This window comes from Ambystoma mexicanum, chromosome 2p (genome assembly GCF_040938575.1).
Source record: "Ambystoma mexicanum isolate Mex_15411 chromosome 2p, UKY_AmexF1_1, whole genome shotgun sequence".
NCBI classification, from domain to species: Eukaryota; Metazoa; Chordata; class Amphibia; order Caudata; family Ambystomatidae; genus Ambystoma; species Ambystoma mexicanum.
In genome coordinates this window covers 1,047,646,466-1,047,662,408 of record NC_090923.1, presented here as the reverse complement: position 1 = coordinate 1,047,662,408, position 15,943 = coordinate 1,047,646,466, and the positions used below count along the sequence as shown (strand labels likewise).

Genomic DNA, 15,943 nt, shown 5'->3' with positions numbered 1-15,943 from the left:
GCTTTCACTTTGGAACGGCTCATCCGGACACCGTGGTTGGTGATATCGTAACCCAGAAATTCAACTTCCTGTGTATGAAAGACACATTTCTCTGCTTTAACAAAGAGTTTGTTCTCTCTGAGCTTTTGTAGAACAGCGGACACATGTTTTACATGTTCTGAAAAAGATGATGAATATATCAATATATCATTCAAATATATCACCACGTACTGGTCCATCATGTCTCTGAAGATGTCGTTCATGAAGAACTGAAACGTGGCTGGAGTGTTACAGAGACCAAAAGGCATCACCAGATATTCGTATAGGCCGTTCCGCGTCTTGAAAGCAGTTTTCCACTCATCGCCTTCACGGATGCGAACCAGATTGTATGCTCCACGTAAATCTAATTTAGAAAAATACACAGAAGTGCCAAGTTGATCTAACAAAACATTTATCAAGGGTAATGGATATTGGTTCTTTATGGTGATGTTGTTAAAAGCTCTATAATCTATGCATGGCCTCAAGTCTCCTTTTTTAGGAACAAATAATAATGGAGAGGCAGCAGGTGATTGGGATGGCCGTATGAACCCCATATCAAGAGCCTTATCAATGTAGTCTTTTAAGACAGCATCTTCTTTGGGAGTTAAAGAATAAACACGACCAGTAGGTATCTTAGCCCCAGGAATTAGATCAATCGGACAATCATACTGTCTATGAGGAGGCAGCTGTTCTGCTTGGCCCTTGTCAAAGACATCAGCATATTCAGTATATTCACATGGTATACATGTTCTGCTCTGATGTACAACACTGATAGAAAAACCTCCCTCCATGGAGGCCAGAATATGTGATTTGGATGACACCCCTTGACTGGTAAAGCAATGTTGTTGCAATAGGCAGAAGGATATTGAATCAATCCCGTAACCCAGTCAATGGTTGGATTATGAAGAGTCAGCCAGGCAAGACCAAGCAATAATTTGTAATGAGGAGCCGCGATGACATCAAAAACCATTTCCTCTGAATGCCCATTTGATAAAGTCATTTGCATAGGTACAGTCTCCTGAGTGACCATACCTGAAGTCAAGACTGACCCATCCACAGTGCTCACTGTTTCAGGTTTTTGGTTTATCAAGGGTATAGAGCATTTTTTCGCATATGTAATGTCCATGTAATTATTTGTGGCTCCAGAATCAACCATGGCCCAGGAAACTAGCTCTTCATCAGCAAAATGTAACGTCACCTCTACAGCTATAGGTATATAAGCTGGAATGGTATGGTACGGGAGTCCGATGTAACACTCAACACAGGGACTCCTTCTAGTGTCGAGTTTTGGTGTTTCCCGAACGCTTAACTGTTTTTTTGGGACATGCCGCCAGTAAATGCTCAGATGAACCGCAGTACATGCAAAGATTGTTTTTTCTACGGTTTTCCCTTTCTGCATAAGATATCGGCCTCTCACAGCACCGATTTGCATTGGTTCAGGATCATTAGATGAGGCTGCTGGTACCTCAGAACGGACTGATGCTTGCAAGAATGGTTTTCCCTCTCCTTTGCGAGCATTTCTTCGAGCATCGATTTGTAGAATCAGATCGAGCAATTCTGTGAACCCCGTAGGGACCACAGGAACCGTAGACAAGGCGTCTTTTAGTTCTTCTGAGAGACCCTTGTAAAAAAACGTTGTTTTCTTATCTTCAGGCCATTGGGTCTCGGCGGTTAATTGATTAAATCTGGCTATGTAAGCTAATAGTGTTTGGTTACCTTGTTGTAGATTAAGCAATTCCAGATCTGTGGCTTGAGTAGAATAACGCATATCAAAGACCTTGCTCATGGCAGATAGAAGCTCGTCACAATCGTACAACAAAGGACTGTTTGTCTCCAATAAAGGATTAGCCCAAGCAGCAGCTGTGCCCCCCAAATGGGAAAGCACGAAGGCCGCCTTTGTAGTTAAATCAGGAAATGAGTTAGGCCGGCACAGAAAATGGAGTCGGCACTGATTGACAAAGGTTCTATAGGTTTTGGGATCTCCTGTGAACCTTTCTGGAGGAGCCAAAGGAAACTGCGTTGGCATAATCACTTGAAGTTTTTCCTGTTGTGGTACCGGATCCGGATGCTATGGCAGCTGGAGCCAGTGTTCCCTGAGGAGCAGTCCGAATAGCGTCTTGCATAACATCCATGCGATGACGCAATGTGTCCTGTGCCGTAATCATTTCATTTCTCAAATCTGTGATTAACTGAGTCAGAACCGTTAAAGGATCCGTACCCTCCATGGCTTCTGATTCTGTCATAAATCCCCAAAGTATCTTATGAAAAGGATACGGTAACCAAAAAGGATACAATTAATAGGGGTCTTTCGGATCCTTGAATTCACACGATTTCATAGAAGTGATGTCAATTTAGACCTTCTAAATGATACAGCTCTCCGACTGGTAAAACAGGCAGAGAGAAGGATCACTGGAAAGGGCGTGGGAGAGTAATAGGAAGGCAGCCTAGGAAAAAAAAAAGCATAATGAGAATCTATCTCAACTAACCTCTCTGATAGAATGGCAATAATGCAAATTCCAATACTGACCTGTAGGCTTAGAACTGGAGTATCCACCAAAGTCAATGAAGAAATCCAGGAAAGAAAACCAACGACAAAGGAGGGAAGGTTAGTAAGGGAGACTTATCCCGAACGGCATGAGGCTCTCGCTAGATACCGAGTTGGTGCACCACAGGATAGCGTCCATAGTTCTGTGCACAGACACCTTCAAATAAAAGTTGTAAATACACCTTCCTTTCCCACCCACAGAACAAATTGAAATGAGTCCAACTGTTAATTCCTCACAGGTTCAAATCAACCGCGTGCTGGATACACGAAGACCAAGTACACGCAGCCAGGACACCCGCGCTTGAAGAGTTCCAGCGTCCGCATTTGATTTTGCACGTGAACCAAATACACGCAGCCAGGACAGCCGCACTTGAAGAGTTCCAACGTCCACGTGGGATTGAAAGCAGAGACTTACACGCGGACAGGAAAACAGCAAATAAATGAAACAGGAACCCGCGTTTGAGAAGACACGCTCACGAAATCTGCTGAAGGCAGATACAGACGATCGCGTGTGAAGGAACACGTCGAAGGCCAAGGAAGCAACTGACAAGATGCGAGGATGCAGATGAAAAGTTCAGCTACCAAGACGCCAAAATGTTCAATCAGAAGCAGCAAGCCACGTATCCACGCTGCTTATGAACGTTCTGCCGTAAAACGCGTGACAATCCTGAATCACGTGAATTCAATGACGTGAATAATGCAGACGTCGTTTTCCTGGTAATATATCAAACAACCTCCATCTCGAATAAAACGGTCTTGCAGTTCTATGAGCATAACCCGTTCTGCGTACAGACGGAGTTCCAGATCCAGAGGTAAAATGTCCAGCATGCATGACATCGATGCCCAAAAGAAGAAACTTTTGTTGTTACACGCTTTGGGGCTAGAAGGACAGAGAAAATACAGGGAACTTTCCGACTTACCTGTTGATGAAGCAGGAGACAGTGATGAACACGAAAAGGCCCTAAGGCAATTGTACAAATATTATACACCTGAAATCAATGTGGCCATAAACAGATACCACTTATACACCAGAGCACAAAAGGAGCATGAAAGTGTTGAGCAGTATGTGTCAGCGTTGAAGACATTATCTCCAACATGTCGTTTTGGGAATGGTATTACCCTTGAAGAATTGATTAGAGATCAGATCATAATCCATGCCAGAGATCCGCTGATCCAAGAACGAATTTGGAGGGTGGGGAATCCATTGTTACCCGAGGCGCTGGATATAGCGAAAAGGGTAGAACACAGCCAGTTATGTTATAAAGAAATTAAAGCTAAAGAGCTAGAAGCATCTCAAAATTATTTGCAGAGCAATATCAAGCAAGCGCAAGAGATGGAAGAACAGGGTCTGGTGAATGCAATACGAAGTAAAGAAAGAACAGATGAAACAACAGAATGAGAGCATCAAGTTCTGAATACAGAGAGGCAAGAGGAAATTTCAAGAATTCATGGCCAAAAGGTGATTCGAAGATATATCGTCCACAAGCCAAAGATGTAGACAGATGCTTCAATTGTGGCAGGGTAGGGCATTACGCAAATTCTCGGAACTGTCCAGCAGTTGGACAGAAATATGGGAACAAAGCACATTTTGCAGTCATATGTAGGCACAAGAAGAGGGTGTTGATTGTACAGGAAGAAGAAGAATTGGATGAGGGGAGAGTTATTGTGATCCGCGAGCCGCCTAAGGGTGAACTAAAGTGTCCACATTGTGAAGTTACATCAGACAATTGGAAGTTGATGGTCATGGTGGACAGTTTTCACCTTACACGATCATCACCAAAAGGAATTTGGCCGAAACTAATATCTGAAGGATTGAAACGCAAATTAAAAATAGCTGATGTAAAGAACCCAGGAGGATATGAAAGGTCCAAAATACAGATAAAAGGATGGTTCACCAGCATTATACAATTCAAGGATCGTCAGGCTCAAATAAAGGTTTATGTGGCAGAAAAGAGAGTGAACATAATTGGATGGAGAGACCAGGCAGCACTACGAATCAGATTAGATCCATGCGAAGATGAACCTATTTTATTAGTGAAAAGTAGCAACGAACAAAGAGTCAACAAAGAAGAAATAGTCCCAGAAGATGTTTTCCAGACAAAATTAGGATTGCTAAAGAATTTCACACACAAAATAAGACTTAAAAGAGGAGCTGTGCAAGTGGCCCATAAAAAGGCCAGACCTATACCGATTGCTTTGATTGACAAAGTTGAACAGGAACTGCAAAGACTTGAAGAAGGAGGAATCGGAGAAGATTGAATCCTCACAATGTATGAGCCCTATTGTGGTAGCGATAAAGAAGAACGGGAAGTTAAGGATGTGTGTGGATTTGAGGGATGTGAACAAAAACAGTATTGTAGACACATATTCATTACCCATAATCTCAGAGATGCTAAACTGCATAGAGGGTGCAGAGACTTTTAGCACACTGGACCTATCGAATGCATACATCAGATAGCTTTGACTGAAGATTGCAGGGACATCACGGCTTTCATAACGCCTTTTGGGTTGCATCATTATAGATGCATGCCTTTTGGGCTAGCGTCTGTGGCAGCTGTTTTCCAGAGAACAGTGGCACACACCTTGAAGGGACTGGTTGGCACTCTAGTATATCAGGATGACAGAAGTGTTTAAGGAAAGGGCGCAGAAGAGCATGATTACAGACTGAATCAAGTATTGCACAGGTTGAGAGACTGTTGAGAAGAGCAAATGTAAGTTAAAAGTAGAAGAAGTGGAGTACTTAGGACATGTAGTGAGTGGTAAGGGGTATAAACCTAAAGTGGAAGCAATGAAAGCAATTCAGGAATCCCCCAATCCTACTAATAAAGAGGAGCTGAGATCATTCTTGGGATTATGCGAATATTACAATAGATTCGTACAGAACTTTGCAAGCATTACAGAGCCCTTAAGGAGATTAATGAGGAAGGATGCTAAATTTACGTGGGATGATGAATGTAGTAGAGCAACTGATGTTATCAAGAAAAGTATTTGTGGGACGGCAGAATTGGGGGGGGGGGACTTGTTTTTGGCAGACAAACAAAGCTCACTGTGGACGCCAGTGGAGTAGGGTTAGGTGCAGTGTTATCTCAGATTTAGGACAAGAAAGAACCATAAATCATTCATCCAGAGCAGTCACGGATACAGAGAGTAGGTACTCTGTCATAGAAAGGGAAATGTTGGCCTGTGTATGGGCAATTGAATATTTTAGAAAGTACTTAATGGAGGGGGGGTGGGGGAGTACATTTTCAGTACATACTGACCATAAACCGTTAGTAGAGGTGTTGACGGTTAGGAGGTATGTGCAAAGCATCTCCAGTGTTGGCGAGGCTAAGTCTGAAGTTACAAGATTACATTTTGACAGTGAAATATGTTCCAGGGAAAAGAAACTTAGTAGCTGATTATTTATCAAGATTGCCTTTAGCAGTCTCTGACACAGAGGCTAATGAGGAGATAGATGTGGTCGCAACAGTGTTTGAGGTGACTTCTAAAGAACAGTGGTTGGATGAACTGACGAAGGATCACATTTTGTCTAAGGTTATGCAGTATACCAGGTTGGGATAGCCCGAAAAAAGGAAGTTGGATTTGGAATTTATGACGTTCTGGGAAATCAGAGATGAATGTCTACAGAGGATGAATTACTGTTAAGGGGGGGATACATTAATTCCTCCCCATGTGTTGCACATGGAGTTGTTTGAAAAGGTCCACCAGGGACATCCCTGTATAGCAGGGACGAAGGTTAATGTTAGAGAAAAGTATTGGTGGCCAGGGGTAGACATAGCAGTTGAAAGATTTGTGAGGGACTGTTGGCCATGCAAAAACTCTGACAAGAGTTGTGAGAGTTTTAAGAATGAACCGATCGAAATAAAGAAGGTAGAATGTCCCTGGGAGAAATTAGGGATTGATATTGTAGGACCATATGGGGAGTTTATACAAGGAAAAAGATTTGTCATTGTACTTGTGGACTACTGTTCCAAGTGGATATGCTAGATAAAGTTGACACTACTGAAGTAATAACATTTTTACTACAAATATTCAGGAGGGGAGTTTTTCCTAAAACTATTGTGAGTGACAATGGAGTGCAATTCAAGAGTAAGGAAATGATGGATTTTGCGAAACAAGTAGGGATTGAATGGAAATGTTCATCTCATTATCATCCTCAAACTAATGGGATGGTTGAGAGGAGTAACAGAGTTGTGGTGGAAACAATAGAACAAGCATTACGAAACAATATGTCTGTGGAAGAAGCTCTCAGAGATAAAGTTTGGAGCAGCAGAGTATCGACCAGAGGGGAAACAGGTAAATCCCCTTTTGAGTTAATGAGGGGTAGAATACTGAATACATAACTTAATCCTTTCCAGACCCAGGTCAACCATAGGAAAACTAGGAAATTACTTATGGGAGATGAAAGACAGTTCCGAGAGAATAAGTTGAAGATTGCTCCAGGTGAGTTGGTGAGAATTAAGAAAGGACGTATGGTAAGGAAAGGTGAATCCAAGTATTCTGACCCGGTGAAGGTCACAGAGGTATTTGGGTGTGCAATCAGGATCCAGGGTGGCACGGTGTGGAATGTAGACCAAGTCAGTATATGGAAATGGAAAGGGGGCAATGTATCTAATGGAGTGACTGAAAGGAAGAGGAAAAGAGATATTGAACTGTTTGATGACCTCATTGGTAATCAAACTGGATTGAGGAGTGAAGGTGTCCAAAGGAGAAGCAAGGGAAATGGAGAAGGAATGATGCAAGGTTTAAGAGAATATTTGCATGTTGATGGTAGGAATGATGAGGATGCAGGTTTCACCCAGGAATATGGAAGTGTGTGAGATGAGAAGAGAAATGCCACCGAGGACGAGGGTTAATAAACCTCCTGTGTGGACTAAAGATTACGTTATGAATTGAGGTAATGTAATTAAAAACTAAATGTTGCGGTTTAACAATTTATGTTAACTATTTTAGCAAATGTTTAAGAACCGTTTTGTCAACAGCAATGTGAAAGTTTAATTTATGTTAGTTTCATTTCTTTATGTTGTTTTGGGAAAAGGGGGGGTGGTGTTGTATGCTCATATTTATGGTTACGTGTTATGATGTAGGTGCCTAGGTGACTACGCTGCATCCACGTGAATGGAATGTTGTGGCTTGATTGTGAGGGACGTTCGGAGGGACGGTGAGAGAGAGAGAGAGGCGGTTGAGGAGAGTGCGAGAGATAGGTGGATGCAGCGGTCCGCCGGGCTCATACCAATAAACGTACTTGTAAACAAGCAGCTGCAGTGTCGGTGAAATTACATAACACTATTCTTTGGCAACTCTCTTACTAGGAGCCAGGGCAGAAAACAGCCCTCAGAGGGCGCACCGGCAGGACCACAGTAGAACACCAGCAGGACAGGTGCACAAATCAACAGCCAACAGCACCCAAGCTCTGGCAGCGAGAGCGTGTAGGGCCACATATTGGAAAAGATGGGAACTCTTGTATAAAGGAATGGGTTGATACATCAAAGGATGTTTATCTTATGGGAAAGATTACTGCGGCAATCCACGTGGAAGTGCAGATGAGGAAAAGAAATACAATTTTGGAAAAAATATGGGACAAGGTGAGGTATCATCCTTACAACAAAAAACAGTTTAGCTCGGCCCAGGTAAAGACAGGAGCAATTAAATGGACTTAAGTTGTTTCTTTAGGGAAAGATGCCCGACCACCACACGTTTGAAATGTTTGTATTTTGCCTGAAAGTGTATGCACAAAATGGACTGCGGTTTAAAGGACTAGTGGGTGGGGAGGGGAGAATAAGTACAAATGAAAGTTTCAGAGTTGTAAGCATTTTGAGAGGGCATGTGTGTTGATTTTTATCTTTCAATGCGCTTTTGAAAATAATAAAATCAACAACAAAAAAGCTGAGCATCTGCCAGCAATTATAGCCCACACTGCTCTGAGCAGCCACCCCACACACTGCCAGGGTTACAGTGGCGTTTCCTGACTCTTGACTGTGGTGGCCCAAGTGGGGCACTGACTTATGCAGAGGTGGCATGAAGTACGAGAATGCACACACCCTTGAATTCTGCCCTTGACCAGATCGCCCCGCTCAAATTAAGAAACAGCAAACCTAAAAAACATCTTAACTCTTGGTACACCCCTCATCTAAAAAACCTTAGACTAATAAAAAGAAAGTGTGAAACGGCTTGGAGACTCTCCCCCTCAGCTGAAAATAAACTTAACCTAACTAAGGCCTCAACCCAATATAAGAAAGACATTCTATTAGCCAAACAGGAAACCTACAACAACAGAATCTCTCAATCTAAATCCAGTGTCAAAGAACTGTTCAGCATCCTGAAAGAATTAGAATCGCCTATTGCACCACAGGAACACTGTACTAAAGACAAAAAATGGTGCTCCAGCATCCAACATGCCCTAACAAATAAAGTGGCCAACCTACAAACCAAAATTGCGATTAAGAAAGCATCCTTAATGCCACAAACCGCACAGAGCACAGTTCCCCTCCAACATCCTAAACAAGAAGCCCGCTTCAGTTTCTCTAAAGTATCAATTATGGAGGTGGAAAAGGTTATATTGGGACTTAAACCGTCCAACTGCAAAGGTGACCAATGCCCAGCACAATTTATCAAGGATGCTGCAAGAGAACTCTCCCCGTTTATAACCAAACTTATTAACTCCTCATTCACTACATGTTCCATCCCTAACAACCTGAAGGAATTTTGGGTATTGCCACTATTAAAGAAGCAAACCCTTGACCGGGCCATTCCCACAAACTTCAGGCCTATCACAACCATGCCATTTCTTCTAAAAATTTTGGACAAAGTGGCATATATCCAAATTCAGAATTTCCTCGAATCTAACCGTCTACTCGGTCCCGACAATCAGGATTCCGCCCCCAACATGGCACGGAGACGGCCCTAATCGACCTTAAGGCCCAAATAGATGAGTGCAGAGATCAAGGCCAAGCTGCCCTACTCCTCCTGCTAGACCTCTCGGCTGCTTTCGACTTGGTCGACCACACAGTCCTTTGCAGCCACCTAGACTCCGCTGCCCACTTCTCGGAGGATGCCATAATCTGGATCAAGTCTTTCCTGAGCAACCGGACCATGAGAGTCTTCTCTCCATCGGTCTCAGCTGACCCGATCTCCATAACCTGCGGCGTACCACAGGGCTCCTGCGTGTCCCCACCCTATACAATATATTCACTAAGCCCCTCTTCGACGAAACGGATCATCTGGGTATCACCTACACTAACTATGCAGATGATACCCAGATCCTCCTTCCGCTTTCAGGAGATTACGGCCGTGGATCTGGCCTTAGTGAATAGAATTTACAGTATCGTTCAGGCTTGGATGGTAACTCACGGGTTATGCCTGAACGACGACAAAACTGAGCTCATTATCTTAGGTACCCCTATCCACATATCCAAACTCAGCCCTGATTACTCTAACTTTACTATCGATGGCAACAACATAAAAAGTAGCTAAGGAAGTGAAGACTCTAGGTTTTTACTTAGACGCCACCCTGAACCTGTCCAAACAAGTCAACTCCCTAGCGTCTGCTACTGCATACACTTGCAAACTCATCAGAGCTAGTAAACAATTCCTCTCCACAGAGAGCTGCCTTACACTGGCCAGGGCCCTTATCCTCTCCAAATTGGATTACTGTAACGCACTCTACATTGGAGCTAATAAACACATTATCCATAAAATATAGGTTCTCCAGAACAACTCCCTAAGAGCAGCTCTTAAAATGAATAGAAATGAACACATAGCCTCGCTAAGAAGAGAACACAAATGGCTATCCACTTTTGACAAAATTCAACTTAAAATTGCCTCTCTCACACACAAGTGCCTTAACAATAACGCACCGCCATACCTCATGGAGAGAATTTGCAAAACATCCTCTCCCAGACCCACAAGATTAGCTAACCAGAACTGTCTTCAAGTTCCACGATTTAGACTCTCCACCATAGGTGGACACAGCTTCCCAGTCAAGGCTGCGCAATTATGGAACTCCCTACCACCCGGCATTAGAGAACCCCAACCCTTCTTTAAATTCAGACGACACTTAATCAACTTGCTAAAAGAGAACGATATCTAACCCTACGACCACTACCTTGCCGCTGACTCCCCCTTTTTGTTCTCCAAACTGCCTTTAGGGGTCTATTGCTGTGAAATGCTGTTGAATGTATTATGCCTATCTAAACACTTTGCTACCTGATAATGTATGTGCTTTGTAAGGAACGAATGCTAAGTCTTGTACTACTCTGCACTATGCCTATGCCCTTATATGTGTCATGTATACTGTACCCTGTAACTAAGCTGAACATATTCTTATTCCCTGCGCCCTGATGCCTCAGGGTATGGTGCGCATTATAAATAAAGAAACAAACAAACAAACAAACAAACACCCATAATGATCCTAGTTTGGGATAATGGGGAGGCCAATCAACTGCAGGGAAACGGGCAGATTGAGTAATGCACCCTAAGGTATGTATCATGACAGGCTGTTACATGCGACTCAGAACTCCCTGCAGCCAAAGGAGGAAGCACGACAGCTCCACAGAATCACAAATCATCAAAGGATAATGCAATGCAGTCCTCAATCCCCATACAAACAGCAATCTGAGTCACAGCCCCAGTGCCCCCAATCCCTGTAACTATGCCACACCGCCCCATAGAAATGCAGCCAGGGATGGACGCCACATCAAGAGCTCCAGAGGTGCGAGCACCAAATCACAGAGGAAGACTCCCATCCCCCTAACCTGCTTGCACCGCAGTGCCACAGCAGGACAAAAAGCAGTGAAAGGAAAATAGGAAAAGCAACAAGCCGCTGATTGTGCTCGAACGGGACAGCTGCAAGCCCCACCCAGGAGAGTTGCAAGAGACAACCACACGCCCAGGGACGTCATTTGGGGGGGAGCTGGGGGTCGCAGTGCCAGTAATGATACTATGAAAAAGAAAAATCTTAAAGCGAACAGGAGTATGGTCTTATAGGGAATACTAGCATATGTTGGTGGAGCAGGCATGGAAATGTATGTGCACAGCCAGCAGGAAAAGGTTATTTATACTGGCATATATTGCAGGGTCCTGCATGATAATGCCTTGGGAAATGCTGTGTGCACTTTTGGTAACTTGCATCTATTGTACTTTTTTCATGATTTACCCTAAAAAAAGATTGCTGGCCTTTTACCCACATTTTCATAGAAAGTGTGCCGTGTAATGCAAATTTTTAACCCATTATTCAAAAATGTTCTCAGGGGAGGGAGTAGAATTCTCCTGATCCCCACCCAAACCCATTTTAGTTAGTTCGGGCTCCCTCGCTACGTTCTGTCACAATCACATAAGTGTGCCAAATATTTACACCATACAGAAAAACAACTCACCAGCCACCACTGGTGGCTGGTATATTTGTGGACCAGGCACCACACCCTTCTTTCTATGTTACATTAAACATTTAAGCTTTGATTAAAAAAAACATATTTACTTCTTTCTCTTGCAGTAGTGCATGCCTCTGCAGCGGCATAATCATCATGGACATTGCGCACACGTGGTGGTCTGGAACCAGCCCTAGGTGTGGCATGCCCTGTGCTTTTTTTAAGGAGCTTGGGGGGACCCGACAGCGTGGCACGCAGGGGAGCCACCAAATATTGTGCTAAGCCATTGGGCACCACTGGGTCTGACCAAGAGGTAGTGTGCAGTGCACGTCTTCATGTCTGCCAGCGAGTCCCCGGGTGAGAAGGAACTTGTGGGCGTTTTCTATTTAAAATAACTGTGGTGCCATGGATTTATGTGTGCAGCAGTTTTATTACATTAAATGGTGTTTTTTAAAGTCCTCTGGCACCCAGTATTATGTTTAGATAATAAAAACTGCGGGGTAGTCTTAGATATAGTGAAAGAACCTTTCTCAGGTATTATAGTCCAGCAAAGATATCAGGTGCACTCCCCTGTATGCACACAGGCCAGTCTAATACGGTTCTTCTATCGTAGTGGTAGCCGACTCATAGATACATTTATAACCGGGGAATTGTGTTGATATTAAATCCTAGTCAATTATTTCATTTTCCGGTCTTGCTCGTGCAGCATTTTTCTCCCTGGTAAATGGCAGGACCGCCTCCCCAGACCTGGGCTTTTTGGCAGGTTTAACAGAGCAACGCCACAAATAAGGCATACTTCTTGTGTCCATTGGTCTATAGATGTTTCATACACTAGCTGTAGCCTGCGTTAGAGATTACGGTTACCCCGTTACAAATACTGCATTATGCATCTTTTACATATAGAGCCCACGTTGAATCTGAAAAATGACATTACCGATTGTGGACAAATCATGCCTCGCTCTGTGCCTCAGTTCTTATATCTGGCTGAAATGAGAGCGCCTGGAAAAACAGGTGCTAGACGCATCTTAAAAATCTGAAGGTTGTTTGCCATCACTTCCCGTGATGTCACTTAGGGGCAGGGTCAAATGACTTCCAGTGATGTCATCAAGGGGGGGGGTCAAGGATTGTGTGATGTCACTTCAGCTACCCCTGGCATTTTGGTGAAAAGATGCCCCTGCACACACCCTCACTAGGGGCTGAAGCCCCACCTCCAGCCCCTCTACACACCCATGCCCTGGCTCGGAGCGACTCTCCATCCCAGGCAATAGCAGACACATGCCACTCTGTATAGAAAACGCCATGCCAGGTCACTGAGGATCCAGAAACCCCAATCCAGGAGTGCCTACCCGATTTCCTCAGAACTCCAGATTGGTTTAACAAATTCTTTTTTACTTTCTCCCTCCTAAAATAGTTCTAACCCCAATGCAAGCTAATTGGATACCTCAATTCTCCCGCTTTCTCTGAGAAAATCTCCCTCCCAGGTGCTGCAAAATGTCGGCATGTATGCCTATGCCCAGCTAGGGGAGAAGGTCCAAATACAGGTGCTGCTCGAAGGTCAGCAGGGAGAGGATAGATTGAACAGCAGGCAACCCAGTAATCCACCGTAGATGGCAGTACAATTAAAAATAGACACGCTGTGGTGGCTGCATACTTGCCAAACCTAGCGGTTTGGGTGGTAGGCTACTGCATTTTATGCAGTCCTACATCCTAGAGATTGTTATCAAAACCTACCCATTTCCAGGCAGCCCTTTCCAGCGTGAGCAAGGAGAGCAGCCTACGGGATTCATGAAGGTGGGCGATTCATGAAAGTGGGTGTGTTAAATGGCCCATTCATTTGATGGATGTATGCTGCCTGGCCACCTACGTTGTGAAACAGACACTCTACCCAGGGTCTGGGCACCGTGAGGTCCAGGCAAGTATCAGAGCTGCCTGTCTGAGCTGATCGTGCCATGCAAGCCAATGCTCCTTCTCCCGATGCTCCTTCTCTCACTGCAGAATAGTGAACTTCCCAATGTCTGTGCTGTATACACACAGCTGCAAACATATTCTCTGAAGCAGATAAATTAGTTACTTTTTAAAATGTGTAATGTGTCATGGTCAGGGACGGCATCCGGGCCGTTCAACCTTTTCAATTAAAAGCGACCATGAACCTTCGGGAGGTCCCCCACAACTGCCCTGTTTTGCCAGTCAGCAGTTATAACACAGCAATATATTTCTCTCTAGATCACCTTTGTTCTGGGGCTTGCCTTACAGGCTGAATTTGTGGTAGACCTTGCGGCCATCGCTTCGCTTGGGGTATACAGAAGGGTTATCTCCTCCTTGACTTTTTACACCAGTTCTTCCACAGCAGGCACTTGCTGACACATATTTATAGGTTTTCAGTAGGTATTTCCTGTTTCAGCTCCCTGCTGGCTGGCCATATAGTGATAATCAGTGGCTTTTAACCCCCAGCTGTGTTTCTTTGTCTCCTTTGTAATGTATGCACCTCGCAGGAGCCCTGGACCATTTTCCACTCTACACAGCCATTATGTTGAACTTTCCTGTGATCTCTTCAAGGTCCTATGTCACTTGAACTCATTTCCTGTGATGCCATAGGGTCAAAGTTCACGTGACATTATTTCCTCTGCTCTCACCATTATGCTAATTACTATTTTAGAAACTTTAAGATGCCTACAGATTTGTGTTGGCATGTATGTGGCTGGGAGTGTTATGCTGCCAGTAGAGATGGGCAGGTCATGAATGGTATATAAAAAAAAGATGGAATGGATACCGGTTGGGCAATCACAAATACTGGGAGGAAGAAGAGTAACGGGGAGGTTAAAGAATCTAGGGTCAATAATGCACTGTTATTGCAAAGCGTGAACCATGAAAGAGTCACCGATTCTTTGGGCCAAGCAACCCCAAAGGCCAGGCAGTGACGTCATACTCACCCCTGTGGTTAGAGAACCAAGACGATCCTTCAGGTAGTATGAAGTGCCCCTAGCTGATCCAGTGCTCCGCGAATGGTGGGACGTTCAACAAATACCTGCATTCCACCCTCAGTCGGTGCCTGCCACGTCTCTTCCGGGAACGGCCAGCTCTAATGACGTCACGCGGAGGTGTGCGACAACAGCTGTGTGTTTCTCTGTGAGATGACAGTCAGATGACAGGAACATGGAAAGCGAGGAAATACAAACGAATGAGGAGCTAGAGTGTTAACTTAATTCTGTGTAGGCGGCACTGCTTGTGCGCCATACTCCATATCTGACCATCTTTAGAATGATTCACTTTACTATGTAGCCACAATTGTTCTTCTACTGCCAATTGTAGAGTTTGGAAGACCGTCCACGCTACAAACAGAATGATAAAACTCCGTGTCGTGTTGTCAATTTGGAAATGTCTTATCTTGAGGTAATTATCGTTTCAACTGTGTTACAATTGGAATCATGTTACAATCACATGTGTACAAGATTAGATACTCTTAATATGGCAGCCAAATTTGCACGCACCTAGCACCTTTACTGTCCTACTCAAGATGGCAGCAGTGACGAACATTTACGAGCTGTCTGTTATCGCTTTGTGTTTGGTCTTGTTATGTTTTATTTGGTATCCCAAAACGAAAAGGTATCCCTGGTCTTCGGTTGTTCTCGTAGCCGAATCAGACTGAAGCAGCTGCAAACCGAGCTGCAACCCTTCATTTACCAGCTGTTAGTGTGCAGTATAGGGTGGGAAATTAGCATGTATAACAGTATGTTTGACAACTGTTTGTAAGTTTGAAAAAGGTTTCCAATGAAATAAGGGCGATTTGAAAGTTGTGCGATAAGTAGCTTTCAGAAACCGTCCTTATTTGATTGCACAACTTTCAAAACTTTCGAAATTACCGGTAAACAAGGCTAATATTGCATCCTTTCCCTGCCACTGACAGCTGGCAAATGAAGGACCGCAGCTGTGAGCATTTTTCACACTAAATAAGGCGGATTATGCGCAGGTATAAGCATTTTTTTTATCAGTGTGCAGGGAAAAGATGCAAAATTGG

At 44.0% G+C, this 15,943-nt stretch overlaps 1 protein-coding gene across 1 annotated transcript in view; it reads right to left on the bottom strand.

Annotated features, from left to right (window-relative positions):
* The window catches only part of ZFPL1 (zinc finger protein like 1), a 255,138-nt gene extending 240,066 nt beyond the window's left edge, over positions 1–15,072 (bottom strand). Inside the window, exon 1 of the mRNA XM_069644943.1 lies at positions 14,859–15,072. The gene's annotated coding sequence lies outside the window, so the exon portion shown is untranslated. The remainder of the gene's footprint in view (positions 1–14,858) is intronic.
* Between the last annotated feature and the right edge of the window lie 871 nt (positions 15,073–15,943).